Source organism: Carassius gibelio, chromosome A10 (assembly GCF_023724105.1).
Source record: "Carassius gibelio isolate Cgi1373 ecotype wild population from Czech Republic chromosome A10, carGib1.2-hapl.c, whole genome shotgun sequence".
NCBI classification, from domain to species: Eukaryota; Metazoa; Chordata; class Actinopteri; order Cypriniformes; family Cyprinidae; genus Carassius; species Carassius gibelio.
This window is the reverse complement of record NC_068380.1, coordinates 18097785-18122292: the sequence shown is the minus strand read 5'-3', so window position 1 is coordinate 18122292 and position 24508 is coordinate 18097785. Positions and strand designations below refer to the sequence as shown.

The 24508-nt window shown below is 39.0% G+C and overlaps 1 long non-coding RNA gene across 1 annotated transcript; it reads left to right on the top strand.

Moving 5' to 3' along the window:
- The first annotated feature begins 12089 nt into the window (after window positions 1-12089).
- Window positions 12090-14839, top strand: LOC128021692 (uncharacterized). Its single transcript, XR_008185637.1, has 2 exons — window positions 12090-12402; window positions 13172-14839. It is a non-coding gene; the product is annotated as an uncharacterized LOC128021692 (long non-coding RNA).
- Window positions 14840-24508: the final 9669 nt, after the last annotated feature.

Here is a 24508-nt window from a genome sequence, read left to right as displayed (position 1 = left end):
ATGATAGTATGCTGATTTAGTTACTGCTTTGACATGACTACTGAAACTAAGGTCTGTCTCCAGAATCACACCACAATTCCTGTCTTGATATTTAGTTGTTAGACCCCTAGAGTCAAAGTATGCATTCACCTTAAAAACTTCATCTTTGTTTCCAAATGCAATGACTTCAGTTTTTTCCTTGTTCAACTGAAGAAAGTTCTGGCACATCCAGCTATTAATTTCATCAATGCATTGGCAGAGGGAGTCAGTGGGGCTGTAGTAATTTGGAGATAAGGCTAGGTAAATCTGGGTATCATCAGCATAGCTGTGATAGGCAATTAGGTTCTTTCTCATTATTTTACTTAGAGGAAGCATATACAGGCTAAACAAGAGCGGTGCAAGAATTGAACCTTGTGGGTCTCCACATATCATGGATGTCTACTTAGACTTATGCTCTCCTAGATTCACATAATAGCCTCTCCCTTCTAAGTATGACCTGAACCATTTGAGTACCATCCCAGAAAGCACGACCCAGTTTTCCAGTCTCTCTAGTAGTATGTTATGATCGACAGTGTCAAACGCAGCACTGAGATCTAGCAATACCAGCACTGTTATTTTGCCAGAGTCACAATTTAAGTTAATATAATTTATTATCTTAATGAGTGCTGTCTCTGTGCTGTGATGCGGTCTGAAACCAGATGTTTAAGTATTTATTCAGCTTTCATTTTCATTTATTCAGCTGATTAAAAACTACCTTTTCTATAATTTTGCCTATAAAAGGAAGATTAGACATCTTTAAATAGAGCAGCTACACCTCCACCTCTCCTAACAGTCCTGCAAACACTCATGTAAGTGAAGTTAGGAAGGACTGCTTCATTGAGGACTGTTGAACTGCAGCTGTCCTCTAGCCATGTTTCATTTAGAAACATAAAATCCTAATTGTTTGTGGTTATAAAGTCATTGATTACAAAATGATTTAATTTTTTAGTGAGCGAATGTTTAAAGATGCTAACTTGATGGCAGTGCTTTATGTCATTACATCAGTTTTAGTTTGATGCATATTAGATGAGTTTGCCCTTCGGCTTAAGATGGCCTTAAACTTTCTGTCACATGATAAAAGTGAAATCGAGAAAGCTACAGGCACACTGGGTTCCCACTTGTTCTTTAAACATTTGTGAATGTTGCGGTTATTATAGCAGGGACCCGACACATATCACTGAGAGCTTCTATCAGTTGTTTTTGGTTCACCTTCAGCAGATTGAGGGTTTGGGGCCTGCTGTTGTTGCAGCGGTCTGAGAGCTCTCACAGGAGCAGGGCCCCCAGGCTTTGATGTTTTGGGAGCCTGCTGTTTTCTTGTTGACATTTGCGGGCTTGCAGCGAATGAGTGAGAGAGTTTAGTCCAAGCATACACCAATTCTACCATTTTCAGTGAAAAGCACAGAAGTGGAGATGCTGGAGAGAGGAATAATGTGTCTGGTGAGATGGGTTGTGTCTCTGGTGTTTCTTGTGGCTGTGATATGTTGTCTTGGCTTCCCCGGCTGTCTTCAAGAAAGTCATCCTTGAGGGCTGAGTCTTGTATCTGTTTTGATACATCACAGTCTGTCTGTGAGGAGCTCTGAGGGCAGGTCTCTTCCGGGATGGTGTCCATCAGCAGTGCTTTTTGTGGCTGCATGGTGTTATCAGTTGGGAGTGGTCCACCGATGAACGACTGAACTTGGAGTCTTCAAAGTGTTTGAAAGAGTTCACTGAAGTCCTTCTTAAGGATGTTTGACTGCTTTTGAGAGTATCATTCTTCCCCACATGGATTGATAATTAGATTTGTAGTCTTGTGCTTCATTTTCTGAAGTTCCTTGTTCACACAAGAGACCGTTGCTTGAGGAAGGCAGCATGTTATTGTAGTCCTGCTACGGATGTTTCTGATAATAGAGTCACCCACTATCAGAGTCCTAGGCTCGGCTACGCTCTGAGCTGAATGTCACTGTCTGTTAGTAACGGTGTTAGCTGCTAATCACATTTGGGGATTCCTCACCCGCATTCATTAATTCTTCAAATCTGTTTTCAAGATGTATAGTGGGAGGTAGAATACTGGTATTTACAAGCCTTGTCATAGTTGAATCTGGGGTAGAGAAAGCTACGGCAGCAATACGAGAAACTCATGACAATCTGATGTCTTGTGTTCCTTTGGGTCTTGCACCCTGTTTGTGCCATCGATTAGTGTGATGATCCGTTTCGGCTTGTTCCTCTACACTCAGTACAAACTGTTGAGATTCAGAAGATTCATGGGACTCACCGGCTGTATGCTGAGAGGGTCCATGACGACAGTCTGCTGAGTGTTTCGCCTGTTTTGGAAGTCCAGCAAGTAACTTTGTTTCAAGAATCACAATCCTTTGTAGAAGTTTGCAGCAGTTCATGCAACAAGTAGATCCAACTGGAGGCATTTTCTCTCTCTTCCATTTGAATGTAGGCAGTTGTTATCCCATCTCCAGAATGTAAGCTGCTGGCAGTGGGAGGCAAAGTCTTCTTTTGTAGTATTATTCCAGTCAAAAAAAGTTTTTAGTTTTAGCGTTTGTGCCAAAAATATTTTGTTTGAGCACTGTGCTGATCTGCTGAAGTAAAAAATCGTAGAAAAATCTGAGAAAAGTACAGAAATAATAAGCGAAGCCCAGAACAGTAGGCTAGAACGTCCGAACGGTAGCAAAGCCAGAACCGCAACAAACTCAACTTTAACATGCATCTGTCCGATTGTGATGCCTTGCTCACTGACATGCTTGCGCACAAATCATGGCCACGCACTTGCTCATAAGGATCTACAATCATAATTATAATAAGTTAATAAGAATGCTTAAATTAGTTCTAGGCTTGTAGACAGTTATATATGAAGAGTTCAGATGGAAAGTGCGATCCAACATTTTCTTCTAAAATAATTATTTTCTCATCTTCCTATGTTTATGTTCAGTATTTCACTTTATTGGGAAAGAAAAGAAACTGTTTATTGCTATTAAAGTGAAATTAAACGGTACTAGGTTTTTGCAGCTGAATTTTACATCTAAAATCAATTTGCACTATTTGAAAATAATATTTTCTTTTAACATGTGCACTCTCACTCTTATTCGTATGTTTAATAGTCGAAAACGCAAATGTCTATTGTCACATTTATTGTATGTTTTACACGAAACATTAACCTATTGCATTTTTTCAATTCAAAAGGGCAAAATTTCATAAAAGGTTGAGTAGTTTGCATCTCTAGATAGTCTATTATGTTTGGTCGCTGAACATTTCAATCATAAAACAGTTCTCTAATACCGTAGGCTACTGCTTACATTTTTCCACAAACTCTAGTTATGTTGTGACAGTAAGACCCACATTCTTTGATATGATTGGCCATCTCGACCACTGAGGCCGACCAGCCTAGAGCCTTGCACGGACCTCAAATTTAAGCCCTATCCCGAGACCTAGATTTTTTTTTTAATGGCCAAGCGGCCAGTGCCAGACAGTGAACCTATGGATCAGCTTAGCCTTCTTAAATCATCACGACTTGCCTAAAATAAAATCTATAGATATATAAAACAGTTCAAGTATGTTTAAAAATTAAACCTAGATAAATGTGCGCTATATCCAGTAGTTTGTGCAGAGAGTGCAAGCAAAAGCGTGCTGGCCAGCGCAATCATTTGCATTTTTTTCAGTGGATATGCAGTAATTTTTGCTCATAAAGGTAAGAGTAATACATCATTCGTAACTGTAAATTGTCTACTTTTATTTGTGTGCAATCACATTATCAACAAATCGTTGTGCTTTTATAAAAAAAAAAAAGAGAAAATAGTCATGATGCGCTTTCTACCGTCTCGTCTTGAACAGGACCACTTAACAAAAATGAACCAAAGCTCAGTGAATACATGGCTCACGGACGTGACAAATATATCTATAGAAAACTTTAAATGACTACTTAACAAAATACAACACATCAGAAACAAAAACTCATTAATTATAAACATAATCCATAAAGATTAACTTTTCTCCTAAGGCTCGTAAAATGAAGAGTTGGCGAGTCAGGATTAGCAACATCATCCTTGCTACACCAACTCAGAAAACTATTTATTAGTAAATAATTCAAATATCTCATTCCTATTTCCCCCATGACTACATTTATGGTAATAATTTTTTGAAGATGCTTTATGTCAAGCTTAAGCCTATTGCGTGCATTTAAAAGCAGAACACTGTGATGCTGCGGGACACTTAACACTGTTAAGCCGCTATTGTCACGTTAGCACGGCCTCGTGTTGTTTCCCTCAGTGCGGCAATTTTTTCATCACTAATTGATGGATGTCTTAAATATAAAAATAAGGAGAAGCCTTAAACAGGCCTAAGGACAGCCTGCATCTGAACTATGATGTGGAAATTGGCCCGAAACCCGGCCTGGAGTGTAAAAAAAGTCAGGGTGAAATGCAGGGCTCTAGACCATTTAAAAGTTAAACTTTATAACTTTTGTCATTCTATCAACAAACAGCTTTACTCATTCTTATACTTAGAGTCTTGTACTGTCTATCCGCTATGACTATTTTAGTCTACCAAAGGACAAGATGGGTGGACAAAATAGTAATAAAAATGAGATATAAATGACATAAAATGCAGGCCAGGAGCGAGGCCCTCTAGAGGTGTGAGGCCTGAAGTTGCACACTTTGCACAGCCCTTGCGACGGTACTGTGCTCCAGACATGGTGGGTGGAGGTGGCAGGAAAAAAAGAAAGATGTTAATAAAATGTATGTTAATGTTTTCAAAACTATTCAGTTCCAATAATGTTGATGTTAAAATGTAATTATTTTGTAAATGTTCTGTTCCATGTTAAATGTAAATGATACAACATGTGAATAAATAAATCATATTTGTTATAATCCAGTTCATCTCTTAGTCATTTTTCTGATAAAACCACAAAATATTTGTGTCTTCCATTTTCAGACAGTCTGACGTTAGATTCTGACGTCAAAAAGATTTTCATTTTCATCCAAAATGCAACGTCTGACCAACGTAGCAGACTGACATCAGTCTGACGTTGGGTTCAGACGTCAACCAGATTTTCATTTTGATCCAAAATGCAATATCTGACTAACGTTGGAGATTGACGTCTGTCTGACGTTGGGTTCTGACGTCAACCAGATTTTCATCCGAAATTCAACGTCTGACCAACGTAGCAGACTGACGTCAGTCTGACGTTGGGTTCAGACGTCAACCAGATTTTCATTTTGATCCAAAATGCAATATCTGACTAACGTTAGAGATTGACGTCTGTCTGATGTTGGGTTCTGACGTCAACCAGATTTTCATCCGAAATGCAACGTCTGACCAACGTAGCAGACTGACGTCAGTCTGACGTTGGGTTCGGACGTCAACCAGATTTTCATCCGAAATGCAACGTCTGACCAACGTAGCAGACTGACGTCAGCCTGACGTTGGGTTCTGACGTCAACCAGATTTTCATTTTCATCCAAAATGCAACGTCTGACCAACGTTAAAAATCGACGTCAGCCTGACGTTGGGTTCTGACGTCAACCAGATTTTCATTTTCATCCAAAATGCAACGTCTGACCAACGTTGGAGATCGACGTCAGCCTGACGTTGGGTTCTGACGTCAACCAGATTTTCATTTTCATCCAAAATGCAACGTCTGACCAACGTTGGAGATCGACGTCAGCCTGACGTTGGGTTCTGACGTCAACCAGATTTTCAGTTTCATCCAAAATGCAACGTCTAACCAACGTTAGAAATCGACGTCAGCCTGACGTTGGGTTCTGACGTCAACCAGATTTTCATTTTCATCCAAAATACAACGTCTAACCAACGTTAGAAATCGACGTCAGCCTGACGTTGGGTTCTGACGTCAACCAGATTTTCATTTTCATCCAAAATGCAACGTCTGACCAACGTTAAAAATCGACGTCAGCCTGACGTTGGGTTCTGACGTCAACCAGATTTTCATTTTCATCCAAAATGCAACGTCTGACCAACGTTGGAGATCGACGTCAGCCTGACGTTGGGTTCTGACGTCAACCAGATTTTCATTTTCATCCAAAATGCAACGTCTGACCAACGTTGGAGATCGACGTCAGCCTGACGTTGGGTTCTGACGTCAACCAGATTTTCATTTTCATCCAAAATACAACGTCTAACCAACGTTAGAAATCGACGTCAGCCTGACGTTGGGTTCTGACGTCAACCAGATTTTCATTTTCATCCAAAATTCAACGTCTGACCAACGTTGGAGATTGACGTCAGCCTGACGTTGGGTTCTGACGTCAACCAGATTTTCATTTTCATCCAAAATGCAACGTCTGACCAACGTTAGAAATCGACGTCAGTCTGACGTTGGGTTCTGACGTCAACCAGATTTTCATTTTCATCCAAAATTCAACGTCTGACCAACGTTGGAGATCGACGTCAGCCTGACGTTGGGTTCTGACGTCAACCAGATTTTCATATTCATCCAAAATTCAACGTCTGACCAACGTTGGAGATCGACGTCAACATGGCGTTGGGTTCTGACGTCAACCAGATTTTCATTTTCATCCAACATTCAACGTCTGACCAACGTTGGAGATCGACGTCAGCCTGACGTTGGGTTCTGACGTCAACCAGATTTTCATATTCATCCAAAATGCAACGTCTGACCAACGTTGGAGATCGACGTCAGCCTGACGTTGGGTTCTGACGTCAACCAGATTTTCATTTTCATCCAAAATTCAACGTCTGACCAACATTAGAAATCGACGTCAGTCTGACGTTGGGTTCTGACGTCAATCAGGTTTTCATTTTCATCCAAAATTCAACGTCTGACCAACGTTGGAGATCGACGTCAATATGACGTTGGGTTCTGTCGTCAACCCGATTTTCATTTTCAACCAAATTACAACGTCTGACCAACGTTGGGATCCAATGTCAGCATGACGTTATATTGACGTCCGGTGCCTGCTGGGACATATATAACAAGAAAATTATAAATGTACACACAGCATTTGAATATTTGAAGAAATATTGATTAAAAATGACAGTTAAAACTTGTTACAAATTTCTATTTCAAATAAATACTGGGTTGCACTTTATTTTACAGTACGTGTACTAACATGTACTTATAGTGTACTTAAAGTGTATTTATCTAAGAAAGTTCTGGTAATACAAGGTAACTACATGGGGTAGGGTTTGTTTAGGGGTAGGTTCAGGGTTACCTCCTAGTTATTACATAGTTATTGTAATTACTATAATAAGTAAATAGTATGTACATGAGGAACAAGACTGTAAAATAAAGTGCTATCAAATACTGTTCTTTTGAACTTCCTATTCAAAAATGATTTCCACAAAAATATTAAACAGCAGCTTCAAGAGATGTGCATGGCAAAAACATGCTTCAAAAGCACCCAGAAACACTGATGATGCACTACATGTCACTTTGGTTAGACATGTTTAATAACAGTTACATTTTGCAATGAGTCAAGCCTGAGAAGAGCTCCATTCCCAGAAGCTCTGCGATCATTTCACTGATCCCGATTGTTACGGGAAGCGATAAAACTAAAACCTCTCAAAATCGCATTCAGCTTAACCAAGTCTTATTTAGCTTCAGGGCTTTTTTTAGTGCTCAGAAAATGTATATTGCAACCCTAATAGATTATTACAGTCAGGGGTGAAGGGTGGGTGGTGGTTTTACAGTCTTTGTTATTTGAGCTTCAGCTGCAAAAGAGGAAAAAACCCAGACTGTTGCAAGAGCTGCTGTGTCAGCCGACAGGAACGCTGCCCCAGGGGCTGATGGGGGATTGCTTCACCCACACCATACTGAAAACTGATGTAATGATGTAATGCTTATCTAATGTACACACAGCAGGAAAGCACACGACTGCCGCTGTACGTCTGACCCCAGAATATAGGCTCAGCTTTCACTTGTGTCAGCCTTATATATATATATATATATATATATATATATATATATATATTCCTTTTATTGGTTCTTCAGTGTCTGTACTTAAAAACAATAGTAGCTCTCTAAAGAACTAAATATATACTATCAAGATAAAGTCAAGTCACCTTTATTTATATAGAGCTTTATACAATGCATTTTTTTTTTTTTCAGAAGTTTTTTTCAGGAATTTTTTTCACTTTTTAAATGATTTTTCCTTGTCTTTTTTTACACTCCTAGGTTGAGCAATAAAGTATAACTTTACCAAAATACCTAAACATGTGAACTGGAGCTTAAAAGATTACTGCAATTATTAGTCATGACCTTTTGTATTAGCAGTGTAGAGATGATTTCAGAAGTATCGAGCAGGAAATGACATGCATACTTTTGTATTCAAAGGCTTTTGAGAGGTCTGTCTCGAAGCCTTCATTTCTAGTTCATGCTGTTGAGTTCATGCTGGCCTGTTTTCTCTTTGATGACAGCATTGCAACATGTGGTGGCGGCTCAGGAATTTGAACCACATTCACATCTTAGACAGCTTCAGCCTGTGTGCTCAATGAAGCCTTTATTCCAATGGTTTACACACAGCATGTCTGCACATGTACAGTTTACCCCAAAATTAAAACTCGGTCATCATTTACTCACCCTCATGTCGTTCCAAACCTGTATGAGTTGCTTTCTTATGTTGAACATAAAAGATATTTGAAGATTGCTGGTAATCAAACATTTTGTGGTTCTTCCTTACTATGGAAGTCAATGTCAACCACCAGCTTTTATGTTCAACATAAGAAAGCAACTCATACAAAACATTTTCGTCTTGAACGTTTTATCGCCAAAATTATTTATTATGTGAAATGTTTTGTAATAAGTGGTTTGACTGAACAAAATGTCCACCTAGTTTGATCTGAGACAGATGCACTCTCTGACAGCAGGTGGCACTGGTGAACAGATATGATACAGTGGGTTACCGATGTAAACAAAGCAGCGCTGCGCTAATAAACGCTACTTTAATATGCACCGTTCAGAGGCAAGATGATATACCTTGTAAACTTTTCTAAAGATAGTCAATTCACCTCAGAGATACATTCATATAAACTCCTGCTCCAACTGCATCGCAATTTGTTAGGCATCTCAACCGATTTAAGTCAACATTTTTATTTATTTATTTTCAACCGGCTCGTGGTTAATTGTTACATCCTTTTAGTGAACGCAAAGTTTCTTGGCCGAACACAAAGTTGCTGTGAGCAAATGCAAAGTTTCTTGAAGGAATACAAAACAAGTTCTGAGTAAAATAAATAGCATTAAAGTATAATTTTTCCTCCTATCCTATTCTTTCAACCACCTTTAGGATCTCTGTAGTGTGTAGAGTCTTATGAAATTACTAAATGTAATTGTTATCTGGAACTGTTTGAGTTCTGTCCAGTCTGTATCAGAGATAAACATTTTTTTTTTCTTTTGAGGCTTGCTCAACTCATTTTTCTCAGAGCTTTTTTGCGCTGCCCCTCCATTATCTGAAGTGCTCTGGGAACTGTTGGCTTGGTTCTGTATGGTTAAACAATCGTTGGAAGTTGTTAGGGGAAGCTCAGAGTTGCCTCACACATGGGTGGTTTGCTGTGAAGGGGAAGGCGCACTCAAGCCGAGTCCAAGCCTACGTGCTGAGCCACCCACCTCCCCCTCGACACGGACCACACCACTAACATTCCTTCCCAGACGTAAACATCTGCTCCTCTCCACACATCAGTAACCTGCGTGAGCATTCATTTGAACACACTGGTGACAAAAGTATTTTGCATAATGTCTGAACAGCTGTACACATTTTCAGAAATGCACTAATAAAAGCAACCATTAGAACTGCATTTGATGACCTCAACTCGGCTGACCAATGGGCACTGTCAGTCACGCAGACACACCCAACATTTGATTAAAGATTTCTTACACGTGTTTGTTTCCATGTGTGCGCTCAGAAGATGGGATCTCCTAAACTCTGCATGGAGAGATTCTCAGAGCCTTGTGTCATGTGTTTGCTTTCTTCTTCTCTCGTGTAAGCATGTGGCCAGCAGTTCATTCCATGCTCACGTGCACACTGGCCTAAGAAGAGCGCAAAATACTATATGTGAAAAATGTGTTCGCTTCACAGAACCTAAAGTGTGGCCATACCTAATGTTGTTTCCTATTATTTTCCACAAATCTGTCTAAATCTGTGTTAGTGAGCACTTCTGCTTTCCCAGGTTAATCCATCCACCTCACAGGTGTGGCATATCAAGATGCTGATTAGACAGCATGATTAATGCACAAGTGTGCCTTAGGCTGGCCACAGTAAAAGGCTGCTCTAAAATGTGCAGTTTTACTGTATTGGGGGGGGGGGGGGGGTTCGAAAACCAGTCAGTATCTGGTGTGACCACCATTTGCCTCACGCAGGGCAACACATCTCCTTCAAATAGAGTGGATCAGGTTGTTAATTGTGGCCTGTGGGATGTTGGTCCACTCTTCTTCAGTGGCTGTGTGAAGTTGCTGGGTATTGGCAGGAACTGGAACACACTGTCGTATACGTGGATCCAGAGCATACAGGACATCATCAAGGTATCTCTGTGCATTCAAAAAGCCATCAATAAAATGCACCTGTGTTTGTTGTCCATAACATACACCTGCCCATACCATAACCCCACCACACCATGGGCCACTCGATCCACAACGTTATCATCAGAAAACCACTCACCCACATGACATCATACGCTGTCAGCCATCTGCCCTGTTCAGTAAAAACCGTGATTCATCCATGAAGAGAAGACCTCTCCAAAGTGCCAAAGTGCCAGATGCCATCGAATGTGAGCATTTACACACTCAAGTCAGTTTCGATGATTAACTGTTGTCAGGTCAAGACCCCGATGAGGACGACGAGCAGCAGGTGAGCTTCCCTGAGACGGTTTCTGACAGTTTGTGCAGAAATTATTCGGTTATGCAAACTGATTGTTGCAGCAGCTGTCTTGGTGGCTGGTCTCAGATGAAGGTGAAGATGCTGGATGTGGAGGTCCTGGGCTGGTGCGGTTACACGTGGTCTGTGGTTGTGAGTCCGATTGGTTCAGCTCATGAAAAATGGGGGCAAAAACAGACCTGTCAGTGTAGCTTTTGAAAATGTTCCAGAAAGAAAATGAATCTCTGCGAGAAATAGCTTTTAGTTCCTGGAACACTACATGCATTTCCACAGAGACCAAATTAAAGTATTTATGATATTTAAGTGTATTTCCATTGTTCCTCGAAACCAATGCACAGTCTGCTTTAATGCACATTTTACAGATAATCATACAAACAGTATTGTGTCTTCTGCTACAAAAAGATAGTACAGTGTATATCTTAGTGTGATTGTAAATCTGTTAGGTATAATGAAATAAATGTGAAAACAGATGCACTGCTGTTTGGGGTCAGTGACATTTCTTATTTTTTCTCAGCAAGAATGCATAATTGTCCAAAACTGACAGTAAAGACATTTCTAACATAGCAAGTATTTATTTATTTATTTATTTTTTTACTGTTCATTTGAGCTTTCTGTTCATAATCAAAGATGTTTCTTGAGCAGCAAATCAGTTTATTATTCATTTGGCACTGAAGACTGGAGTAATGATGCTGAAAATACAGATTCAACATCACAGGAATAAATTACATTTTACAATACCTTCAAATAGAAACAAGCTTTTTCATTGTAATTATATTTCACAATGTGACTTGTTTTACTGTTGATCAAATAAATACAGCTACATGATATGTGTGCTACACATAATTACTCTGCCTTACAGAACTTTCTTCCAGCCACATTTAAAGACAGCATCACATATATCCTTTTTGGTGAGGAGTCTCAAGGATGTAAAAAAAAACATTTATCCACGGTGAGGGACAAAGCAAGTGTTGAATATAACTTTAATTAAATTTAATAAAAATGTCTTGTGTGTTAATTACAGTGCTGCTGTCAATCAAACGCATTCCAGATCAGTCACTTATGAGCTTTTCATTTCAGTCAGGATTCTGCTTTAGAAAGTGACTGTACACCCTAAGGCAGTTCACTAGGTTTTGGCACGGAGCCCGAGTGTTTAGACGGCTGACTCTGAGAAAGGTTGTTCTATGAATGGGAGATCAGCGCCGGCCGAATCCAGCTCCCTCTCTCTTTCTCTCTCTCTCTCTTCCTGTCTCACCAGTACAGCTGCTCCAGATTCACGTGTTGCTATTCCTAGCCGCACCCAGGAGCTATAAATAGGTGCCTTTCTTTGCAGACTGCTGAAACACGTGCTGCCAGCCTTTGAGGCGAGAGGAGCCAATCAGTGGAGATTCTGTTGACTGAGTGGAACCATGTGACCTTTTTGTTTTTAGATGGATTCTGGTCATATCTGTGTTTGTGTCACCAGGCTGGAGCTAAACTGACTCTAGTTGAGGAATGCTGTTTTGCCTTTGAGTTGCTGAATACACTTCCAATAGGCATCATTACAGCTGAAACAAAGGTGCAACAGATCTTAGTAGATATAGAGGCTCAAGTATTAGAATGGATGTCATAGTATTTAGAAATACTGTATATCCAATCATCTTTTTGAAGAAAAAAAGAGCATATGGATAGGTTTGTTGGGTTTGCTGTGACAAAACAATATGTTAATGTATACTATACTTTTTAGATTTGGTACTGTAAAATTTATATTAACACACACACACACACACACACACACACACACATATATATATATATATATATATATATATATATATATATATATATATATATATATATATATATATATATATATATATATATATATATTATTATTATTATTATTTTTTATTTTTATTATTATTATTTTTTTTTTGGAGTGTGTTGCAGCCATTAACATTATATTTACAAAACACATTTAAGTTGGTCAGTGAAAACTTTGGAGATCTTTTCTTTGTACTTTTGTCAATTGAATAAAAGTTAAAGAGAATTAAGAAATCACAGACACTTTATTTTATTGCATTTTATAAAACCTCCCAAAATTTCTAGAACTGGGGTTGTAGATAGATAGATATTACAAACATATGAGACAATTTGAAAATAATATATGAGTAAAAACCTAGTAAATAATTTTTAATAAATTATAATATTGTAATATAATAATTTTGCAATATATATTTATATAATAATTTTTGTATTAAAATATATTTTTTGTCGTTTACTCAAAACCTTTCAGTTTGTTGCCACAGTTTTCTTCAGTATTGATGATGCTTTGTTCTTCTGCTCAGAGAAACGGTTATTGATTGCACGTGCAGCTGGTCTCAGTGAAGATGTGTTGCTGGGCAACCGTACGCAGAAGTGAGGAGTGGGAGTGGACTCTGACTGAGCCGAATGACGCAAACAGCATTTATCATCGCCACACAGCTCTAAACAAGGAGAGGGCAATACAAGTGCACGTTCAATATGTCTGCTAACCTATTCTGGGCGTTCAAAGAACTAAAGATGTTTACTGCTGCACAAAGATACTACCTACATGAAGAAAATAACATATGTGAGTGTCGCCATAGCAGCCTTTGGAAACTTCATCACATCTGTGATCTGTCATACCCTCTAATTTACCAAAGAAAAACTTTTATTAGAGCAAAACAAGGCAATAAAGCAAGGGGATAATTGTGCTAAGGTGTGTGAATCATGCAAATCCAAGCTTGTTGGAAACTCTTATGTTGTGAAATCTTCACTTAGTCTTCAGTGTTCAGTCAACTCTGATATCTTTAATAATTTAGCTCTCAATGTGACAATTAGATGCTATTTTCGAGATGGTGTGTTTCCGTACAGCATGAAAGAGTGCAAAAATGTTGTGTGTTTGATTCATGCTGGTAAAAATTAATGTTTAACTGCATTGGGTGAAAGTATCATCCATCTCAAATTATATAGAGTAACATCTGAACAGATCACGTCTCTCTGGAAGATTACAGGACGCATAATTGTCTTATTGATTCTGCACAATGGCAAGTCAAGAGAAGTATCTATTCATCAGAGCAAGAGTGTTTCACGCAGATAACTGATACTCAGGTACATGTGTGAAGCAGTTCACATGCAAACCCGTTCACATTAAGCTGGCATTCTGAGCCGTTTCACATACCCAGGTTGAAAGTTTGGCTTGTTTTTGTGCCTGCAGCTGCTGGCCTAATTTTAGCTGTGGGTCGATGGCTGAGCTGATGTAAGATTGAGCCCTCACATTAGTCACCTATTGTGCTGAATGCAGCTGGAATCGAATGGTGACCCTCTGGCCGACTTCCAAGCGCCGACACCTAATCCAGTATCTGCTCGTTCACGTGGAGGCCTATTGAAGGCCTGTTTATACAGCCACGAGAGGCCATGAAGTTCATTCATGCAGCGAGACCCTCGGCTTCTGTGTCGCTGACAGATTCTCACACTCTTATGGCTTGCAGCAGCTGCTGAGCTGTTCACTCGCCATCAAATAGTTGCATTTTGTCCTGATATAGCAACTAGGACTTCTAGTAAGGATGTTGTTCAAATACAGATACTGGTTTCATAACATTGGCCCATTTAATAAGTTGACTGTGATGGTACAAAGTGTAATAAAATTTGATCAGGCATACTATCATTTGGAATTTACAATAATTGAAAACCATTCAGGGTGAGCGGAAAACAATTGCTCACAGTTTGATTGCACACAGGTAAAAGATTTAGGTTATAACAACATTTTGGGAACATTGTTTTAAAGCGTTCCTAAAACATTGAAATGTCTAGTTTTTCTCTTGTGATTCTAACATCAGTTAAAAACGCTCTACTAACCCAAAATGTACTGTTATTTGAATGTTTATTTTTAGAATGTTAAAATGTCTGATTTTCTTGTAATTAGAAGGTTATTTAACGGTTATAAAAAACATTTCATAGGCGTTGGTACAAAATAAATAAATAAATAAAAACTTCCTAAAGACATTCTGAGAATTTTGTTCTGAGAAAGTTCAAGTAAAAATAACAATATGAGAATGTTCCAAGAATGTTTTTCTAAGAATGTTTTCTTTCAGCATTATGAGAACATATATCAAATAATAATAAAGTTATCGGAATGTCAAGTCAAGTCAAGTCACCTTTATTTATAAAGTGCTTTAAACAAAAAAGATTGTGTCAAAGCAACTGAATAACATTCATTAGGAAAACAGTGTGTCAATAATGCAAAATGACAGTTCATCAAAGTTCATCATTAAAATCAGTGATGTCATCTCTGTTCAGTTTAAATAGTGTCTCTGCAATCATTTGCAATCAAGTCAACGATATCGCTGTAGATGAAGTGACCCCAACTAAGCAAGCCAGAAGCGACAGCGGCAAGGAACCGAAACTCCATCAGTGACAGAATGGAGAAAAAATCCTTGGGAGAAACCAGGCTCAGTTGGGGGTTCAGTTCTCCTCTGACCAGACGAAACCAGTAGTTCAATTCCAGGCTGCAGCAAAGTCAGATTGTGCAGAAGAATCATCTGTTTCCTGTGGTCTTGTCCTGGTGGTCCTCTGAGACAAGGTCTTTACAGGGGATCTGTATCTGGGGCTCTAGTTGTCCTGGTCTCCGCTGTCTTTCAGGGCTGTAGAAGTCCTTTCTAGGTGCTGATCCACCATCTGGTCTGGATACGTACTGGATCCGGGTGACTGCAGTGACCCTCTGATCTGGATACAGACTGGATCTGGTGGCTACGGTGACCTCGGAATAAGACAGAAACAGACAAATATTAGCGTAGATGCCATTCTTCTAATGATGTAGCAAGTACTAGTTATGGGTGTTATGGGAAGTGTTCCCGGTTCCGGTTTACCTAATTAATGCAGCCTAAAAATCCTTTAACGGATTTGGATATTAAAAGCATATTAGTATGTTATGTGTAAGCCAGGTTAATGAGATGGGTCTTTAATCTGGATTTAAACTGCAAGAGTGTGTCTGCCTCCCGAACAATGTTAGGTAGGTTATTCCAGAGTTTAGGTTCTAAATAGGAAAAGTTAGTTTCCTAACTGAAGACAAAGAATTGACAGAGCAGCCATCAAGTCTTAGACAGTGTTCTAGGTTATTACATGCAGAGTTTTTAGGTCCTATAATTTACACCTCTGATTTTTCCGAATTTAGCAGTAAGAAATTACTTGTCACCCAGTTTTTGATATCGACTATGCATTCCATTCGTTTTTCAAATTGGTGTGTTTCACCGGGCCGCGAAGAAATATAGAGCTGAGTATCATCAGCAACAGTGAAAGCTAACACCATGTTTCCTGATGATATCTCCCAAGGGTAACATATAAAGAGTAGCAGCCCTAGTACTGAGCCTTGAGGTACTCCATACTGCACTTGTGATCGATATTATACATCTTCATTCACTGCTGTGAATTGATGGAGGTCATATAAGTACGATTTAAACCATGCTAATGCACTTCCATTAATGCCAACAAAGTGTTCAAGTCTATGCAAAAGAATTTTGTGGTCAATTGTGTCGAACGCAGCACTAAGATCCAATAGCACTAATAGAGAGATACAAACACGATCAGATGATAAGAGCAGAAAAGGAATATAATTGTAACCTTTTCTAGTATCTTAGACAGAAAAGGGAGATTAGAGATCGGTCTATAATTAAATAGTTCTTTAGGGTCAAGTTGTGTTTTTTTGATGAGAGGCTTAATAACAGCCAGTTTGAAGGTTTTGGGGACATATCCTAATGACAATGAGGAATTAATAATTTTCCTTTTCTGTAGGATAGGCTACTTTCCCGCCAAGCAATAAGAAATACCTCTAGTTTTGTTTTCCTCCAGCTACGCTCTATTCATCGGTCTGCTCTCTTTAGGGTGCAAGTGTGCTCATTATACCATGGTGTCAGACTGTTTTCCTTAACTGTATTTAAAATACTAGAAAAGAGAGAGTCCATAGTTTCTGTTACATCATCAAGTTGTTCTGAGGTTTTGGGTATGCTAAGGAATTCTGAAACATCAGGAAGATTACTTACAAAGCAATCTTTTGTGGTAGAAGTGATGGTTCTTCGATACTTATAACAAGAAGTAGAATTTACAGTTTTAGCTGTATGAAGTTTGCACAAAACTAAATAATGATCTGAGATATCATCACTTGGCTGCATAAATTCAACACTATCAACATCAATTCCATGTGACAGTATTAAATCTAGAGTATGATTTTGACAATGAGTAGGTCCTGAGACGTGTTGTCTAACCCCAATAGAGTTCAGAATGTCTATAAATGCTGATCCCAATGCATCTTTTTCATTATCGACATGGATATTAAAATCACCAACTATTAAAACTTTATCTGCAGCCAGAACTAACTCGGATGTAAAATCACCAAACTCTTTAATAAAGTCTGTATGGTGCCCTGGTGGCCTGTATACATTAGCCAGTACAAACATAACAGGCGATTTATCATTAACATTTGTTTCTCTGGATAAAGTTATATGAATCACCATTACTTCAAACAAGTTATACTTGAAGCCTGACCTCTGAGAAATCCTGAAAATGTTGTTATAAATGGAAGCAACACCTCCCCCTTTGCCTTTTGGACGCGGCTCATGTTTATAACAGTAATCTTGGGGGGTGGACTCATTTAAAATAATGTAATCATCAGGTTTTAGCCAGGTTTCTGTCAAAGAGAGCACATCTAGATTATGATCAGTGATCATATTATTTACAAAAAGTGTTTTCGTAGAAAGGGATCTGATATTCAATAAGCCAAGCTTTATTATTTGTTTATCCGTATTGCATCTGTTTTTAATTTGTTGAACCTCAATTAAATTATAACTCTTAAATTGGTTTGGACGTTTTTTGTATTTTCTATTTCAGGGAACAGACACAGTCTCTGTAGTGTGAAATCTAGGTGAAAGAGTTTCTATGTGCTGAGAATTAACTGACATCCAGAATAACGAATATAGATAACATTAAGAACGTTTTGTTTTAACATTTATATTAACATATCTACCTGTATTAACTTTAAAAAAAAATGTCAGAATGTAGAAAAAGTGCTTTATTTTTGCATGTGAAATTGCATTATGCTAAACGTTTAGTATTAAAATGAAGAATGCCTATTTTTCAATACCCGGACTATATATATGTGTGTGTGTGTGTGTGTATATGTGTGTATATATATATATACGTATATATATATATGTGTGTGTGTATAGAATAAAATTAAGTGACGTGACATACAGCCAAGTATGGAGACCCATACTCAGACTTAACCCATCCAAAGTGCACACACCCAGAGCAGTGAGCAGCCATTTATGCTTTGCTCAAGGGCACCTCAGTCGTGGTATTGCACCCCGAGACTCGAACCCACAACCTTAGGATTAGGAGTTCAACTCTCTAACCACTTGGCCACGACTTCCCTGACTCCAAAAATGTTGGGATACTGTACAAATTGTGTGTAAAAAAAAACAAATCTCATAAACTTTTTTTTTATTCACAATAGAATATAGATAACATATAAAATGTTGAAAGTCAGACATTTTGAAATGTCATGCCAAATATTAGCTCATTTTGGATTTCATTAGAGCTGCACATTCCATATAATTTGGGACAGGTAGCAATAAGAGGCTGGAAAAGTTAAATGTACATATAAGAAACAGCTGGAGGACCAATTTTCAACTCATTAGGTCAATTGGCAACATGATTGGGTATAAAAAGAGCCTCTCAGAGTGGCAGAGTCTCTCAGAAGTCAAGATGGGCAGAGGATCACCAATCCCCCCAATCTTGTGGCGAAAAAAAAAGAGGAGCAATATCAGAAAGGAGTTTTTCTAAGAGAAAAATTGCAAAGAGTTTGAATCATCATCTACGATACATAATATCATCCAAAAAATCTGGAACAATCTCTGTGCATAGGGGTCAAGGCCGGAAAACCATACTGGATGCCCGTGATCTTCAGGCCCTTCGACAGCACTGCATCACATACAGGAATGATACTGTAATGGAAATCACAACATGGGCTCAGGAATACTTCCAGAAAACATTGTCGGTGAACACAATCCGCCGTGCCATTGACTGTTGCCGGCTAAAACTCTTTAGGTCAAAAAAGAAGCCATATCTAAACATGATCTTGAAGCGCAGGCGTTTTCTCTGGGCCAAGGCTCAATTAAAATGGTCCGTGGCAAAGAGGAAAACTGTTCTGTGGTCAGACAAATCAAAATTTGGAGTTCTTTTTGGAAAACTGGGACGCCATGTCATCTGGGCTAAAGAGTACAAGGACAACCCAAGTTGTTATCAGCGCTCAGTTCAGAAGCCTGCATCTCTGATGGTATGGGGTTGCATGAGTGTGTGTGGCATGGGCAGCTTACACATCTGGAAAGACACCATCAATGCTGAAAGGTATTTCCAAGTTCTAGAACAACATATGCTCCCATCCAGACGTCGTCTCTTTCAGGGAAGACCTTGCATTTTCCAACATGACAATGTCAGATCACATACTGCATCAATTACAACATCATGGCTGCGTAGAAGAAGGATCCGGGTACTGAAATGGCCAGCCTGCAGTCCAGATCTTTCACCCATAGAAAACATTTGGTGCATAATAAAGAGGAAGATGCGACAAAGAAGACCTAAGACAGTTGAGCAACTAGAATCCTGTATTAGACAAGAATGGGACAACATTCCTATTCCTAAACTTGAGCAACTTGTCTCCTCAGTCCCCAGTCGTTTGCAGACTGTTATAAAAAGAAGAGGGGATGCCACACAGTGCTAAACATGGCCTTGTCCCAACTTGATGTCACTTGATGTGTTGATGTCATGAAATTTTAAAATCAACTTATTTTTCCATTAAAATTATACATTTTCACAGTTCAATGTTGTATTCTGACTAATTTGCACATTGAGAATATTGTAAAAGTGTTTCAGAAATCAAGAAAAATGTTAGGTTGAACAGTATTTGACATTGGTGTGGTGCCATTTTCTAACTTTATCTCAAGGTAGCCTTATATGATATAAAAGTGAAAGTGACGTGACATTCAGCCAAGTATGGTGACCCATACTCAGAATTTGTGCTCTGCATTTAACCCATCCAAAGTGCACACACACAGAGCAGTGAACACACACACACACACTGTGAACACACACCCGGAGCAGTGGGCAGCCATTTATGCTGCGGCGCCCGGGGACCAGTAGGGGCTTCAGTGCCTTGCTCAAGGACACCTAAGTCGTGGTATTGAGAGAACTGTACATGCAATCCCCCCACCTACAATTCCTGCCGGCCCGAGACTCGAACTCCCTTCGATTGTGAGTCCGACTCTCTAACCACTAGGCCACGACTTCCCATATATCAATGGAATGACATATTGCAGATGCTTCCGGAAAAAAAATAAATAAATAAATAAGAAAAAAAAACAAAACTTTTTACATAGAAATTTAATTGTTTGATCATCATTATGCTAAGGACAATTTGGTAGTCACTGGATATTAGTAGGGACATACTGTATCCCTGTAGTGTCCCTGATTCTGCACCCTTGGTAAGCCTGTCAATCACACTGCTATTACCAGGGTTTTTATTTTTTATTTTTATACATTATACTAGATAATCTAGTATCATTTATTAAAAGTCAAACAGTGAAACACCATCTAATGTCTTCAACAGATCAATATATAGAAGAAGGTCCGTTTCTTCTGTTCGTCTGCCCCCTTGTGCTACAGAAAGGTATTGATGATTTACTCATCAATTTGAAACGAAGCTGGACTACACTCTAAAAAAAAAGATTTTTCGAAACTGTAAATAAAGAGTACTGTAGTGGCTACGTTTAACAAGAAAACACTGTTTCAGTGTTTCTACTTCGACATTTCTTATATAACTCAATGTGTTGCTTGCTGCATCTTTGTAATTATTTGTGAAATTTACTTGCAATTTCTGAGTGAACATTTTTCAAAGTAATTTTTCTTTTCAGGGTACAAAACAAGACACACATGTGTAGTGCATGATTACATGTATGTTTCTCAGGAAGTTAAAAACTAAAATGTTCTGAATGCACATATGTAGCTGGTGTCCTGGCCAGAAAACCAGCTACATGGATCAAACCAGATAAAAGCATCCCAGAATCTAGAAAAATGTAAAGAGCTCTAAACTGAAAACAGGAGTGTTTCTGCATACGACTTAGGCTTTAAATCTAAAATCCTGCCTCTCTCTCTGTCTCCAGCCTCTACCCATGTGCCTGGCCCGACTATAAAAATCCGAGTTATTGGTGATCAGAAAACATTTGACTTTGAATCTGATGAACTTTTATTGACTACTGTTTGTATTTCAGCTGCTCATGGGAGTAGCCTAGGTGTGTTCGTCTGTTCTACAGAGAAGCCCACAACATTTTTTTGCCCACAACAAATGAAGCATATGCTGTCCTAGACTGAGCGGTGGCCTTTGTGTTTTGACCGCAGGGCGACCACATAGGGCTTAGGGAAGATTGAATAGACTTCCAGCGGATATCCAGTGGTTTGAACAGGCAGCTGAATTGGCATCCACTGCATAATAAATTAAACATCGAACCACACACCTTCCAGCTCCCCGCCTGCTGCTGTCAACAGCCTGGTTGTCATCCTGGCTCACAGCGTGTCAGCTTAATAGAAACCTCACTGCATCTGTCCTCGTTTAAATGTGTAGAGATATTTAATCCGAATAGCCTGGATTTCAAGAAGTGGTTAATTAAACCTGTTTAGACTAGCAAGAGTAACAGTTGTATACAATGCACTTAATACACAAATCACCTTGTTTACCAATGAGTCCCATGCAGTTTAGCTAAAAGAGAGTAAGATAGATTTGAACTTCAAGCATCAGTCCATCTGGGCCTATGAAGGACGTAAACTTGCTAACAGAAAGTTCAGTTGTTTGGCTCATTGATTTCCTATAAACCATCTTTTGAGGATTTGAGAGTGACTGTTGAAGCACCTGACGTGGAAAGAGGCTGAAGTCGAAAGGCTTTCACACTGAAGCGACACAGGTGGAGTGTCCTCACGTCTGCCACAAGCCGAGACGCAACAGAAATAGGCTCTGGTTTACCGTCTCTGCGGTGTGTGTCTGCAGCACACGTCCGATGGCTGCTATCAGACGCCTGCACGCGCTCTTCTTGACCAGGAACCCTGCTGCAGGCCTGAGCTGTGGCTTCAGTCCCAGAGCTGCAGGGGCCTGTGTCAGGCAACGCACATCCCACTGTGGGTGACCTGCTTCCGGCAGATGTCCCAGTTGCAGGGCCGAGGACGATTCCACCACAGAAAGCGCGAGGAGGAAGGGGTGGAGGCTGTGGGGGTTGCGCAAAGGTGGTTCTCCTTGTGCTTTGAGGCGTGGGGTCGATGCTTCCGTTTGGCTTGAGCTCCAGCAGCAGCAGATGAGAAGAAGAGCGCTTGTATTTGTCGTTCAGCTCTCTCCAGCAGCTGGGGTGGGTGTGTTAGCATGCACGCCGTGTGTTGTGCACCGGTTCATTTGCCAGGCCCGAATATAGCAGCTGGAACCCCATTTACCACGGCAAGTTTATCAAGCTCCAGTAAACCGTGAAAATGCGAAATGACGTGGAGTGTAATTATTAAATGGCGTCGCTGCAAAATGGAAAATTAAACTGTCTGGATGTGTTAGTGTTGCAGATTTTATCAACCTTGAAAACTGCATAAACGATCTGATATGCAATGCACATTCAAGATCTTTTGTTGTTCTGGTAATGGAAAGAAGTTGTGTGCTGAAATATGCAGGTGCAATAATTAGTGTAGTCACAATAGCAACAAACCACCATGTCAAATATAACACAGTGAACTTACTTTCCCCCTGTATTTTCTAAATATATTTCCTGTTTCACAAAAAAAAAAAAAAAAAAATAGAAACAAATAAAAATGTTCTTTAATAGCTCATTAAAAAGAAGCTTAGTGCAAACTGAATTTATTGAGTTTGGGCACTTAAATGCATGTTAACTCCAATTTAATTCAAATGCACAGTAATATAATTAAAATGTATGTTAAATGCAGTTAACTGAACTTTAGAGTGATTTTGACCCACTTACTGTACGTAAATAGGACTTTAGTGCATTTCATAATAGAATAACATTCTTATATTGTCTTTGACGTGTGTGCTGCCGAATATACCAACAAGCATTTATGGTAAAGTAAAATACATGTTAATGTCATTTCTATTGAAACTTTTTAACTCGTGTATTTAAATATGTTATTAACCGCTTTGTAATGATAACCTTTGATGAAGTACTGAATACACTACAGTTAAAATGGTCATCAAGCACTTTACATGTGTTAGTCTGTCAGTTTGTGAGTCAACACAGTAAGTTTACTTCTTGAAAGCATGACACATAATAAAACAATGATTTCAAAAGTACTTTTTATGTGACATTATTACAAACTGTTTTTTTTTTTTAAGTGTACTAAAAGTGTTACAAAACAGTCATGAAAGTGTACAGTACTCTGAAAGTACACTTAAGTGGCATTGTGCATTAAAAGTGCACATTCAGTACAATTAAGTGCACTTTTTTCACAAGGGGTATAAAAGAGGCCCAGTCTCTCTGTTTTTGAGCAGGTGACATAACGTGCCCACATTTTATATTTTTCCCAAGACTGTAGATTTAATTTAAGGAATATTTAAGGTGCTGAAACTGGTAATATTCTACAGCGTTTTGAACACATTTTGCCTTTGCAGATTGGTTTTAAATGGCTCTGTTATTTACTCAAAGAATAAATATTGAATGCAGTCTATTAGTTCATATGGTTTTCAAAACAACTGCTTCTACTGTATTCATACTATCTTAACCATTTCTGTGTCCGTGACTTCTCAGAAAACTAACATTATGATGCTGCATCTGTAGACACGCTTCAAAACTGCAACCAGTCCATGCACATTTGCACCTTTCCTCTCAGATCCGTCACTTACAGAACTACTGCTATGTGTGTGTGTGTGTGTGTGTGTGTTCTCGTTTTTGTGTCATATCAGGACACAACTCTGTATAATGACATGGGTATGACACCGGTATTACAAGGAGAGGGTGACTTATAAGGACATAACCCATGTCCACATTTTTCAAAACGCTTATAAATCATACAGAATGAGTTTTTTTGAGAAAGTAAAACTGCACAAAGTTTCCTGTGAGGGTTAGGGTTAGGTGTAGGGTTGGTGTAGGGCCATAGAATATACAGTTTGTAAAGTATAAAAACCATTACACCTATGGGATGAACACACTTTACACAAAAACAAACGTGTGTGTGTGTGTGTGTGTGAGGGCACCTGAGGGAAAGGCTGGCGTGTGTGTTGCTCTCTGTGGTTCTGTTCTGTAGGTCCCAGGTCCCTGGTGTGTGTGATTGTGTATGTGTCATTACTGAATATATGTTTCTGTTGGGCCTGCATCCAAATATAATGAACCTCAAGAGCACATAAGAATTGTATGAGGGAGACATTTCAGTGCTGCAAACTCATGGAGTCCAGCAATTAATCATGACTGATGTTGAAGGCATAGTTCACCCATAAAAAAAAAATAAAAAAAATCAATCTGCCATTAATGATTCACTCTCAAGTCGGTCCAAACACGGAAGACTTCATCTTCAGAACACAGATGAAGATATTTTTTATAAAATCCGAGAGCTCTCTGACCCTCCATCGACAGCAACACAAC